The sequence below is a fragment of the Balaenoptera physalus genome (genome assembly GCF_965194825.1).
Source record: "Balaenoptera physalus genome assembly, chromosome: X".
NCBI lineage: Eukaryota > Metazoa > Chordata > Mammalia > Artiodactyla > Balaenopteridae > Balaenoptera > Balaenoptera physalus.
In genome coordinates this window covers 11,445,147-11,458,681 of record NC_138903.1, presented here as the reverse complement: position 1 = coordinate 11,458,681, position 13,535 = coordinate 11,445,147, and the positions used below count along the sequence as shown (strand labels likewise).

The following is a 13,535-nucleotide window of genomic DNA, read 5'->3' as shown; positions in this document are numbered from 1 at the left end:
AACTCGGCTCTCCCACCTCAGAGTCTCAGGCCTGACACCTGGCCGGAGCACCAAGACCCTGTCAGCCACACGGCTCCGAAGTAAAAGGAGAAAAAAAAAGAAATAAAATAAAATAAAATAAAATAATGTTATTAAAGTAAAAAATTTTTTTTTAATTATTAAAATAAAAAAATTAAAAATTAATTAAAAATAAAAGAAGAGAGCAATCTAATCAATAAACAAATCCACCAATAGTAACAAGCGCTAAAAACTATACTGAATCAGAAAAGGACAGGGCTTCCCCGGTGGCGCAGTGGTTAAGAATCCACCTGCCAATGCAGGGGACATGGGTTCGAGCCCTGGTCTGGGAAGATCCCACATGCCATGGAGCAACTAAGCCCATGCACCACAACTACTGAGCCTGTGCTCTAGAGCCCGTGAGCCACGACTACTGAGCACGCGTGCCACAACTACTGAAGCCTGCGTGTCTAGAGCCCGTGCTCCGCAACAAGGGAAGCCACCGCAATGAGAAGCCCGAGCACCACAACGAAGAGTAGCCCCCGCTCGCCACAACTAGAGAAAAGCCCACGTGCAGCAACAAAGACCCATGCAGCCAATAAATAAATAAATAAATATAAATAAATAAAATACATTTTAAAAAAAGGACAGACAGAAGCCTAGAACAAATGGTAAAAGCAAACCTTTACAGACAAAATCACACAAAGAAGCATACACATACACACTCACAGAAAGAGAGAGAGAAAAAATATATATATATATAAAAAAGGAAGAGAGCAACCAAATCAATAAACAAATCTACCAATGATAATAAGCTCTAAATACTAAACTAAGATAAACATAAAACCAGAAACTAATTAGATGCAGAAAGCAAACCCCAAGTCTACAGTTGCTCCCAAAGTCCACCGCCTCAGTTTTGGGATGATTCGTTGTCAATTCAGATATTCCACAGATGCAGGGTACATCAAGTTGACTGTGGAGATTTAATCCGCTGCTCCTGAGGCTGCTGGGAGAGATTTCCCTTTCTCTTCTTTGTTCGCACAGCTCCCAGGGTTCAGCTTTGGATGTGGCCCCGCCTCTGCGTGTAGGTCGCCTGAGGGCGTCTGTTCCCCGCCCAGACAGGACGGGGTTAAAGGAGCAGCTGATTCAGGGGCTCTGGCTCACTCAGGTCGGGGGGAGGGAGGGGTACGGAGGAGGTGGGGCGAGCCTGCGGCGTCAGAGGCCGGCGTGACGTAGCAGCAGCCTGAGGCGCGCCGTGCGTTCTCCCGGGGAAGTTGTCCCCGGATCAGGGGAGCCTGGCAGTGGCGGGCTGCACAGGCTCCCGGGAGGGGCGGTGTGGAGAGTGACCTGGGCTTGCACACAGGCTTCTTGGTGGCGGCAGCAGCAGCCTTAGCGTCTCATGCCCGTCTCTGGGGTCCGCGCTGATAGCCGCGGCTCGCGCCTGTCTCTGGAGCTAGTTTAGGCGGTGCTCTGAATCCCCTCTCCTCACGTCCCCTGAAACAATGATCTCTTGCCTCTTCAGCAGCTCCAGACTTTTTCCTGGACTCCCTCCCGGCTAGCTGTGGTGCACTAACCCTTCAGGCTGTGTTCACGCCACCAACCCCAGTCCTCTCCCTGCGATCCGACCGAAGCCCGAGCCTCAGCTCCCAGCCCCCGCCCGCCCCGGCGGGGGAGCAGACAAGCCTCTCGGGCTGGAGAGTGCTGGTCGGCACGGATCCTCTGTGCGGGAATCTCTCCGCTTTGCCCTCCGCACCCCTGTGGCTGCGCTCTCCTCCGTGGCTCCGAAGCTTCCCCCCTCCGCTGCCCGCAGTCTCCGCCCGCGAAGGGGCTTCCTAGTGTGGAAACCTTTCCTCCTTCACAGCTCCCTCCCACTGGTGCGCATCCCATCCCTATTCTTTTGGCTCTGTTTTTTCCTTTTTCTTTTGCCCTACCCAGGTACGTGGGGAGTTTCTTGCCTTTTGGGAGGTCTGAGGTCTTCTGCCAGCGTTCAGTAGGTGTTCTGTAGGAGTTGTTCCACATGTAGATGTATTTCTGATGTATGTGTTGGGAGGAAGGTGATCTCCACGTCTTACTCTTCTGCCATCTTGAAGGTCCTCTCGTATTTAGTAATTTAAATTCTTATCTTCATGCAATATTTGTGAGCCAAGCCACTGAGTTTCATCTGCCTATGTGAGAACTGTATTTTGTTTTTCCCTTCCTAGAGAGACAAACAGAGGAACCTAACAACAAACCCAAATTGGTTTACTGGGAAAGGACAGGAAAATAAATGGAGCTGCTGGCCAGAATGTGTCGCCACCCAAGAAGGGCCCTGCTCCCAAGAAAGGCTTTATTTCCAGGCAAACTGTCCTGGATCTATACAGCCCACAGGCCCCCTCCCAAGCCATGATTTCCTGTCAGCAGCTGGTGAGATGGAATTTTCATGGCTGCCTGTGCCATCCCTTGAGTCACTCTCACCCAACACAGGACACCACCTGGTTAAAACAGCTGAAACCCCAAGCTGGCTTCCTTTTTCTAACATGCAGACTGTTTCTTCAATCTGTTTCAGCTTGAAAATTTCCTTTGAGTTTAAAAAACAAAAAATCACAGGTGACAGCAGAGGGCACCCTTCCCTCTGTTATGCCGTTGACACACTCGCCACCTCTGAGAAGCAATTTTGAACTTGTGTTTGTTTTTCTCGGTTCCTCGGGGTTGACAATGGACACACATTTCCAGCTTGAGCTGACACGCCCATTACTGTTTTGTCGTCTCCTTCTCTTTTCCCACTGCCCCTTTTTTTCTCAGCTGGGTGATCTCATATTTGGAGAAACACAGAGCAGAAAGGCATGGTGGCCGGCAGCAGCCTTGCTGGAGGACTACCTGAGCAGAGGAAGGTATGTTTTCTGTAGAGCTTCCACTGCTCCAGAATGAGCTAGAAGTCCTGCTTCTCTATGGAGGCTGAGCTGTGCGGTTGAGATCTGTGTTGGGTGCACCCTCCACCCATCACCTAAGGGAAAGCACACAGGAAACCGTAAAATCCAGAGCATTCCTGCCCTTACCCTCCAATCCCCATCTGTTCCTGCTGTCTGCATGCCACAATAAATGTCACACAGCACATGTCGGGGTCAGAACGAGGGACACTTGAGAAGAAGCAACTTGAGAATTGGTGGTGGATGTAACTCACAGACTCTCCCCCAACAGAATAGCTGTCCCCGCAGCAGCTGGGAAATGCAGACAGCATTATGGCTAGAAGGAAAATGGGAGAAATCACTACAGAAAAGGGAAGATTTGACATATTTTCCTAGACCTTTACAAAGAAATGGGTAGGAAAATATTTATTCCTTGGATCGGGCAGTTTTCTATATTTACTCTAGATAAAATGCCCGCTTCCTTTACCTGATCCTCTTTATTTCTGTGTTATTGTCATTTTGATCTGGACTTCTCAGTCTGCCCTACTCCCCCTACGAAGAGGGCTACAGGATTCCCAAATAAGGCAATAGGTTCCTGCCTGTCACTGCCTGTGATCACGGCTGGGCTATGTGTCAGGGAACCAAGGAAACAGAAAAACCACAACCTTTTTTGGAAAGCCTCCTGCCTTTCTGCATGGAGAAATGTGAAGATTGCTTCGGTGACTCATCCCGTCAAGGTTGAGAGGAGGGTGAATTTTACCTTACATGTCTTTCAACTTATAGGTTTAGTGGTGAAAGTTGCCAATCAAAGTAGGGTGTGTATTTACCACCATTCATTTAGAATGCTTCCTTTAATTTGTGGAGATGACACGTGAGAAGTATCTCCTGTCGGCATCCTCTCCCAGTGGACTGCCTGGTATTCTCTTTCTTATATTGACATCATCTGCTAACCAAAGATGAATGTCCCCGGGCAGTGGCAATGTCCTAAATGAGAATCATCATCTATGCAATCTCCTACTTCAAAACGTTTTCCTAAAAATGCTAGTAGCCCTTCCTAAAAACTCTTGCCCTAAACTTGTTCAGATGCCCATGGCAGTTGACAAGTTGATCAGGTCCCGGTAGGAATTGTGGGGCAGCACAATCTATTTAGGGTGCATGCGTGTAGTATAGATCTTATAAGGTACAAGCTGACTGACACAACCTATAAAGGAAAATCCGTAACATATTAGGAGGTTTTTGGAAACCACAGCTAAGATGAATTCTGGGCTCTGAATGGATTGTTAACATATGCTAGGCTTGCCCCAAACTTCTGCAGCTCTTTCTAAAACCATATTTTTAACTTTGCTGCCAAGGACCAATTACTCATAGGGCACCGCTCCTTTTCTCCCTCTCTTGCTCTCCAGCAATTTTTCTTCTGACTAGATTATAATCGGTTTAAAGATAAGCCCAGATTTGTAGTTCTTTGATTCCCATTCAGTGTCCAGCACCTCCCGATTATGGATGCTCAATTAACAAGTGTTGAAAGAATATTATTAGAAGAACTACCCTTCACTCTTTGCTCTGAGCAAAGGAGAAATGAATTGCTATATTTTTTTCTTTGCCTTACAGAAATTAGAAGGGGGTGGGAGCCTTGCCTAAGAATTTGTTCCAGTCCGAGGTAAAGAGAAGTATCTGCTTCAAGTCTTGAGCCAAGCCTTTGTATAGCTAAAGGTAAGAATGAAGGGTAAATGGCACTGCCGTTTGAAGTGGTGCTATCCTAGGCTCTGTTTCCTAGGTACTAAGATGCCCCTAGCAATAGTCTAGAAGCAGGAGGACGAGAAAAGAGAACTGGCTTTCTGAACAAAAGTAAGACAACTTGCCATTTCCGTTGTGGATTGAGACTCCCCAGTCCCCAAGAATCCCCAGCTATCCTTTGGAAGGGCGTGTGTGTGCGCACGTGTACACACGTGCACGTGTGTGCGCGTCTATGCACGTCCATCAGGCAGGAGTCACTCAAAGGAAACTGAAAGGCTGCAGGAGGAATGGGGGAGTCTCTTCACTTCCACTGGCAGGGATCTCAGTGTTTTCAGAATAATTCAGACTGTGGCTTCTCCATTCTGAATTTTTCTGTGAATTATTATGTCCTGAGGGTTACCATGGTAGAGAAAGGACCTCGCGTGAGCATAGCTAACTGTCAGTAGAGGAGAGAGCTTTTCCTAAAGAAACTGGAACTACTAAGAATGGGTTCTGTCTTGGAGAGAAGCAAGGTCGAGATCTTGGCTTGTAATAACAACAATTCCTAGTGTTCATTAAGGGATTACTATCTGCCTGATCTATTACTTAGCTCCCGCTAAGCACTCTGATGCTTATTTATATCGCAGCCACCCTCTGAGGAAGATACTATTACTGCCCTTGATTTACAGATGGGAAAACTGGGGCACAGAGAATACAACTACCTTGCCCAAGGTCACACAGGAATGATTTGGGTTCGGGCATTCCAGTGGTGCCAGAACAAACACACACACATAACTGCCATGCTGCCTTCCCCTCCCACGCTCGGGGGCACTTGGGGTAAAAGTGTGACGTTATTCCTCACAGCTTTGTTAAACTCTGGGAACAGTCTGATGTAGAATCCTAGCTGAAGCTATTTCTATGTTGCCATTTTTCGACGTTTCCGTGAAGGCTGCCAGCACGTACACAGCTGTGTGTCAGTGTTGTGAGAGATGATGGATAGGGTGGAGTTGGAGAGCTTGGCTTTCCCTGAAGCCACTGTAGTGAGGGGGAATGCTGTCTCCTATTCTCGGTGCTCAAGAGCAGTAAAGGCAGAGCTGGGACTGGTGGGGGGAAGTGGCTGCGATGCGGATGGACACAGGAGGGAAGGGAGGTGCTCTACCTAGAGGAAGGGGACCTGGTGGGGGGCGGTGTGTGCACAGAAATAATCCTCACAGCTAACAAACCCCGAACATCTGAGCAAGGTCTACGGGAGGCAACGGGACTTCTGTTGTAGCAAGAATAGTATGGCTTCCTCATCTGAAAGAGACAGATAGACAAATAGAAAGGAGGACAGAGAAAAGTAAAAAGTGGTATTAAAACTCCCTAAGAGTTTCAAAACCGAGTAAGCATGACTTGGCAGCTCTAATAACTTACTGCATTCAATTTGCAATTTCCATGTGTTGTGAAATTGCCAAAAAGCAGCAGACATAGGTCCTATTTAGTCCCCCTACCCTATTCACAACGTCTAGTCAAGTGCACTTCTTAAATGTCTTCCGGCTTTAGTTATTACAATTTGGTGCTCTGCAAAGCGGCTGGCTTAGTCCAGTCGGGCTGCTTTAACAAAAATACCATAGGCTGGGTGGCTCAAACAAAAAACACTATTTCTCATAGTCCTGGAGGCTGGGAAGTCCAAGATCAAGGCACTGGCAAATTTGTGTCTGGTGAGGACCCTCTTTTTGGTTCGTAGATGACTGTCTTCTCACTGTGCTGTCACACGGTGAAAGGAACGAGAGAGCTCTCTGGGCTGTCTTCTTATAAGGGCACTGATCCCATTCATGCGGGCTCCACCCTCATAACCTAACCACCCATTAAAGGCCTCACTTCCTAATGCCATCACCCTGGGGGTTAGGATTTCAGCATATGAATTTCGGGGGCACACAAACATTCAGTCCATAGCAGGGGCCCTGAAGGGTTGGAGGGCTCTGGCTGAGGGAGGCTGGGATGTGGGTTCATGTGTGGAGACTAGAGACTAGTGGATGACACGGGAGTTGGGACTCTGCCCACATCCCCTGGGACCTGTACTTCCATAGTCTCCCCACCTTGGTTTGGGTTTCCTCAGAAGCAGACCCTGAGACGAGGATTGGAGTGCAAGTAATTTGGGGGTGGGGAGTAACTGCAGGAAGCCCTGGGTTAGGTGTGGAGAAGTGAGACAGGTAAGGGAAGGAAGTCAATAAAAAGAGCTTTATCCAGCAGAGTCCATGGTGGGCAACAGGAGCTCAGTCTCACTGGGGAACTGGGGTGCCAGTGGAGAATATGCATCTCAGACTTCTCTCTCCTAAAGGTTTTGGGAGGTTGGTCATTGTTGAGGGCTCCTTCTGGAGCGGGGGTACTTCTCTGCTGTGGGCAGGGAAGGCTTGGGCCACCAAAGACAGCCAAAAGGCCAAGAGCTGAGATGCTGGCATTTGGAAGTCAGGCCAGAGTGCACTAGGGGTATGCGCTGGGCCCCAGCTTCACCTCGTATATCCTCCTCAGGCCTGTGACCAGGAACTCTCACATGTCCCCAACTTGTCAGCCCGGGCCTGAGGCTGTGGCCGAGAAGAGGCAGAAGCTGGCTGTGTTCTGTGCTCACAACCTGCTGCCCTCTGATGGCCCGTTGAAGCAATGGTGTACATAGTCATGTGCTTCTCAGGTTAGCCAAGAAAGGCTGTTTCCTAAAGTTTCCCAGACATTGGGAAAAGAATTCTTTTCTTTTAGCTTAAGCATCTTAGCTTGGGACTAGGATGAATAGACTTTGGAGAGTTGGGCTCAGAGCCTATCAGCCATGAATCATTGTTCCAATGGAATTGTGCTTCTGGAATTCTTAAAACATTAACACAAGGTTTTGGAACACAATCTCTCTGTGAGTTGGGTGTGGCGTTGGTTCTGCCTGTGCTCTGGGGTATGTGCATCCAGGATGTCCTCTTTATTATTACGGTGGCCCTTTGGTTGTCTATATTTGGATAAATGCAGTGGAGCGAAGGATACAATGCTTTAGAATTCGTAGCATCGGTTCCAAGATTTTCTGAGAGCACCTGTTCCCTGCCACTGATTCAGGGGAGCCATCTTGTCATCCTAACGTGTTTAATGTTCTTGGAGTGTTCTGGACAGAGGGCCAAGCTTCTCGTTAATCTGGGTCATGTTGTTGTCGGGCAGTGGTGACGTACTGTGGGCGTGTGTGTTCTTGCCCAGGCGAAAGGACGGGTGCGACTGAGCTGTTGGGTTGATTTCTTTGGCTCTTTCTTGGTGTTGTCAGGAGGGCAGACCCCTTAGAAAACTGACATATAACTTCAAGAGGCAGATTGAAGGTGAAGAAAGTACAGAAAGCACAAAAATTATGCGACGGATGCTGTAAAGTCAAATGAATAGGACAATTATATAAGAAACGGGGCCAAAGCAAACTCAGGAACTCTCAGCCCGCTTCTTACTTGCCGTGTCCTGGAAGTTTGAATACGTAAACAAAGGAAAGCGTGAAACAAGCCACACTCAGATCCGACCACAGAGCTATAGATAAAATGAGGGAGTCCAACTGCCCAGGAAATCTGTTTCCCTCTCTGCTCCTGTTCATTTAAATGTAATTCTTAGTCACTCTTGTGAGATAATTTTAAAGATAGGAGATCTGCAAGGCATTGGCAGGCTACTTCTTGACAAGCTAAAACTGTTAGACATTGATTGTTCCAATGAGGGGGAGAAAACCAACAGAGGCTTCTAGCCTGCGTGGCAAATGCAACCTTCCTGGCATATTACTCTTCCTATCATCATTCTTGCTCACCAATTCCAAGATCTGATGGGTAAGATTCATTTTTAGGACACGAAGGAGTCTTCTGATGTGTTCCAGAATGCTCTCTTAACAGGGGTCGGCAAACTTTTTCAGTAAATATTTTGGGCTTTGCGGGCATGCAGTCTCCCTGTCAACTACTCAGCTCTGCGCAACAGACACAGAGAATACGTAAACAAATCGGCATGTCTAGGTTCCGCTAAAACTTTACCTACAAAAGCAGGTGGCGGGCTGGATTGAGTCGCCCTATAGTTTGCCGCCCCCCTTCTTTACATCTTGAACTGAATGATGGTTTCATAATTGCAGTCAGTCCTGCATATCCACAGGGTTCACATCCACGAATCCAACCAACTGCAGATTGAAAATATTTTTTTAAAATTCCAGAAAGTTCCAAAAAGCAAAACTTGAATTTGCTGGGCAATGGCAACTATTGATATGACATTTACATTGTATTTATAACCATTTACATAGCATTTACATTGTATTAGGTAAGTAATCTAGAGATGATTTAAAGTATGTGGGAATGTACAGAAGTTATAGGCAAATATCATGCCATTTTATGTAAAGGACTTGAGCAGCCACAGATTTTGGTTTCTGTATGGGGTCCTGGAACCAGTCCCCCATGGATACCACGGGACAACTGTATATGTGTATGGAAAATTTCATTAAGCCATGGTACACTTAAGATTTTACGCATTTATATAAATGTTATGCCTCCATTCTTTTTTAAAAAGTGAGATAAGCTTCTTTCTTTCCTCTTCCCTTTTCCGAGCTGCCCCAGCATCCTGCCACCCCTACACCTCTTTTAGTAGCCCTTCTGAACACTTTAGAGAGAAAGACTCCAGGAATCTGCTGCGTGGCTGACAGGCTCTTGGTGCTCCGGCCGAGTGTCAGGCCTGAGCCTCTGAGGTGGGAGAGCTGAGTTCAGGACACTGGTCCACCAGAAACCTCCCGGCCCCATGTAATATCAAACGGCGAAAGCTCTCCCAGAGATCTCCATCTCAACGCTAAGACCCAGCTCCACTCAATGACCAGTAAGCTCCAGTGCTGGACACCCTATGCCAAACAACTAGCAAGACAAAAACACAACCCCATCCATTAGCAGAGAGGCTGCCTAAAATCATACTAAGGTCACTGACACCCCAATACACACCACCGGACGCGGTCCTGCCCGCCAGAAAGACAAGACCCAGCCTCATCCACCAGCACACAGGCACCAGTCCCCTCCACTATAGGAATTAAAATAATAACCTGATCAGCTCGGTGCTTTGTGACCACCTAGAGGGGTGGGATAGGGAGGGTGGGAGGGAGACGCAAGAGGGAGGGGATATGGGGATATACGTATACGTATAGCTGATTCACTTTGTTATACAGCAGAAACTAACACAACAATGTAAAGCAATTATACTCCAATAAAGATGTTAAAAAAAAATGAGATAAAACTTTCCTTTTTAATCGGCATAGTGTCACAGATCATCTGGTGGATCCTTTTTAAACCGGTGTCTGGGCATTCTCTGGCGGTCCAGTGGTTAGGACTCTGCGATCTCACTGCTGAGGGCCCGGGTTCAATCCCTGGTCGGGGAACTAAAATCCCACAAGCTGCGCAGCGCGGCCAAAAAACAAACAAAAAAAACCTGGTGTCCGCCACAGACGGGACACTGATTCAGCAACTTGTAACAGGAAGCCACACAGCAGTGGCTGAAAGGGTTGATTTCTCTCTTTCCCAGCAGCTCTGCACCTTAGGGATCCAGCCTCCTTCTCCCAGTGGCTCTGTGACCTTTGTTTGTCACCTGTGCCTGCATGGGAGACGGAAAGGCGGGGGGTACAGCCTTTCTCTTTTAAGGCACATCGTCTCTCCTCTCATGCCACTGGCCAGAATTTAGCCACTTGGCCATATCTAGCTCTGAAGAAACCTGGACTTTTAGTCTTCACTTGATTCACGGCTGCCCAGAATAAAGACCGGCATTTTGTTATTCTGGAAGAAAGGAAGAACAGATATTGGATGTCAACCGGCAATCTGACCTTCGTCTGCCGGGGAGTGTGGTGCCTATTTCCCCCACGGCTTTCACAAGGCAGTTATCTGGGTGTCCATGCTAGTCATGAGAACATCTTACTCCAGTCCCCAGGCAAGGACTGGCCTCCTCGTGATCACGGCGAACTACTGGCTCTGTAGAAAGGCAGATGGAACCCTGAGAGGCGCAGGTGGTGAAACCTATGCGCAGGACATCTCTGCTCTGCAGCCTGGAGGTCAGGCTTCAGGGGAGCCAGCAGGGGATGGCAGGGTCCCTGGGCCGCTGGGGAGAAGGCCTGCGCCCCAGGCCTCAACGTGCTGGTAACTACAGTGAGTCTCGGGTTCTCAGCTGTTATATGCTGATTAGTCCCACATTCTTACATTCATAGCTGAAGTTATTTTTGGATCTCTCCCCTTGGAGTCTCGCAAGCTGCTCTAAGTCCATGTGTCAAAACAGAATTTACTACGTACTTTCCAAATGGGCTCTGGTCTAGTGCCCGTTCTAACTCATTATTCTGAAATGCATGCAGTTAGAGTGTTTAAAGTGTCTCTGGGCCTGGCTTTTGCTGTTGCCTCTGCCTGGAAACCCTTTTCTTCCTTATTTTCGGGGTTAATCCGGTCTTTCTTCCAAATAGGAGTCACCTCCTCCATGAAGTCTTCTCTGATACCCTTTCTTCCCCTCATTGGGCTAAGGGCCCCTTCTCTCTGCTGCCGAGCTCTCCTGGACACGTTGCATTGGCCTCACAGTGTGGATACCGTGCCCCTCTCTGTCTCCTCCTCTTGGGGAGCAACTTGAACGATCGCTTTCGTAATTCCCACTGTACCTCTGGTGCCGGGCACTGTGCCTGGTACATTGTAGGTGACGATGAACGTTGGTTGCTCTTGAGTAATCTGTCGATATGAGGAGACTTGGTGACTTTCCAGGGATGCTTCCAATTGTAAAATGTTAGGACTCACAACGCCCAGTGTTGAATGTCTGAAATATTGTTGTGCTGACTGAAAAAAAAAAAAGCACAACCTAAAAGTTGAGAGTTATGTTTTATTTGGCGGACAAACTGAGGACTTAAGCCTGGAAGACAGCATCTCAGATAGCTCTGAAGAGGTTAAGGGGGGAGCCAGGATATACAGGAGTTTTGTAACAAAGACCGGGTAGTCGGAACATCAAAAGATGACTGTTAATAAAAGAAAACCAGACAGCTCAAGTTAATGAATTTAGCGTTTTTCTATATATGGGAAGATGCAAGAGTCTGGGCTCACTGAAATCATTCCTTTGATACACACTTTAACTATCTAGGGCCAGTAGCCTGCTTTTCTCCATCCTGAATCCCCTCAGGGTGCACGGTCAGGGCGGCTACAGTGGCTGCGGGCTTGATGGCTGCAACATCCTTTGTTTACTGATATGGCAGGAGACATTTTTCAGCCGCAGTTGGAAGTACAGTGGTGAGAGAAGTTGGGATCTTTATGTCTCCTGCCTCTTGCTTATAGAAAAGCTGATGTCTCCAGGCCTCTCTGAGTCACAAAAGAACAGGCTCAAGCAGCTAATGATTAGGACAACAGAGTCACAGACTCAGTGTCCGATGCACCTTCCCGCGTTGTCTTATAGATACTGTAACTGCCACCAGAGGGAAAAAGCTAACTGCGTGATGACCAGACTGCAGCCATGACATAAACTGCTCCATCTTGACCAGCACTGAGTCTATGGCTAGCACAGTTCCAAGAACTGGCCTTGAGAGAACAGGATTAACACGACTGCTCATAATAATCTATACTTTGTGGGCATCAAAATAATTGTAGCTTGTTCTGCCCATATATATAAATGGACAATACAACTGTCAGCAAAGAGATGCTACAGACCCATGTCGACATCTTCCAGTCTAAGAATACGGCGCCCTGTCAGCATGAAGAAGTTACAGAAGACGGATGTTCACCCATGATCCCACAGAAATGGAATGATCTTCTGACAAGTGGGGATTTGTAAGCAGCTTTTCACAGGAAAGAGCTCTCTGCAGGAAAGAGCTCTCTGCAGGAGGCCCCCTTTTGTCTTGTCACTAACCTTAAACCAGGCGCCCCCAGGCTCTATTCATCTCTGGCCCTAGCACACCTTTCAAATCTTCTGATCACACAATACCTTGCCTAACTAGTCGGTTCTTTCCATAGATCAAAGAAGTAGAAATGAAGAATAAGTAATTAACAGAATCAAAGAAGTAGAGAAATGAAGAATAAGTAATTAACAGATGACCAGATCCCTTCCCTAGCTTCCCCTTTAGTAATCTTGCGAACAACCTCTAAAGAAAAATCACAGGAAGTCGACAAGCCTGCATGCAGTGGCGGGTGGAGACGACTCTGACCTCCTATCTCAATGATTAACTGAGATGGCTTCCCTTTTTCCTTTTAAAAACTTTCATGGCGGAGCAGAATCTTTGGAGGTGGTTTCTGGGGGGCACTGAGTCCACTATTTCCCCAGATTGCCGGCATTCTGTATAAAAGCAACTTTCCTTTCTTCCAACATTTGTCTCTCTCTCTCTAGTATTGATTTTCAAGCAGCCAGCGGCTGGACCTGATTCAGTAACCATCTGCTCATTGACTCGTGTGACAGACTGAAGTGAAGAGAGAGGGACAGTTTCTGCTAGTGGGCTTTGGGCAGATTGACCTCTTTGAGACTCGGCATCTTCATATGCTAAATTTAAGTAATTATACCTATGTCAGAGTCTGTGGGAATTAAATGATAATGTTTAAAAGAATGGAGAGGGAGCAGTGTAGTGGTTAAAGCATGGACTTGAGAGCCAGATGGAGTTCAAATCTCAGCCCTGACACTTATAAGCTGTGTGACTCAAGGTAAGTTGCTTAACCTCTCTGTGTCTCAGATCCCTTCTCTGTGAAGTGACCATAGTAATAGCACTTTCCTTATAGGTCTGCTGAGATGCTGAAGTGAGTTCTTGTATGTCAAGCACTGTCCTACACTGCCTGGCACAGAATATGTACTATACAGGAGTTGCTCTTATTATTTGCTCTCACAATACCTAATGCAGGGCCCAGTCCATAGCCGGAATTAGTACATGTTGGGGGTGTTTTTCTCCTGCCCAGGTGCCCTAAGGAGGTTACGGAGCATCCCTTTTCTTCTTCCAGCACTCTTTCC

General features: G+C 47.4%; 1 long non-coding RNA gene across 1 annotated transcript; it reads left to right on the top strand.

The window, feature by feature from the left end:
• The first annotated feature begins 1,719 nt into the window (after positions 1 to 1,719).
• Positions 1,720 to 12,171, top strand: LOC309652981. The gene is made up of 3 exons (XR_014258940.1): positions 1,720 to 2,867; positions 4,491 to 4,592; positions 9,161 to 12,171. It is a non-coding gene; the product is annotated as an uncharacterized lncRNA (long non-coding RNA).
• Positions 12,172 to 13,535: the final 1,364 nt, after the last annotated feature.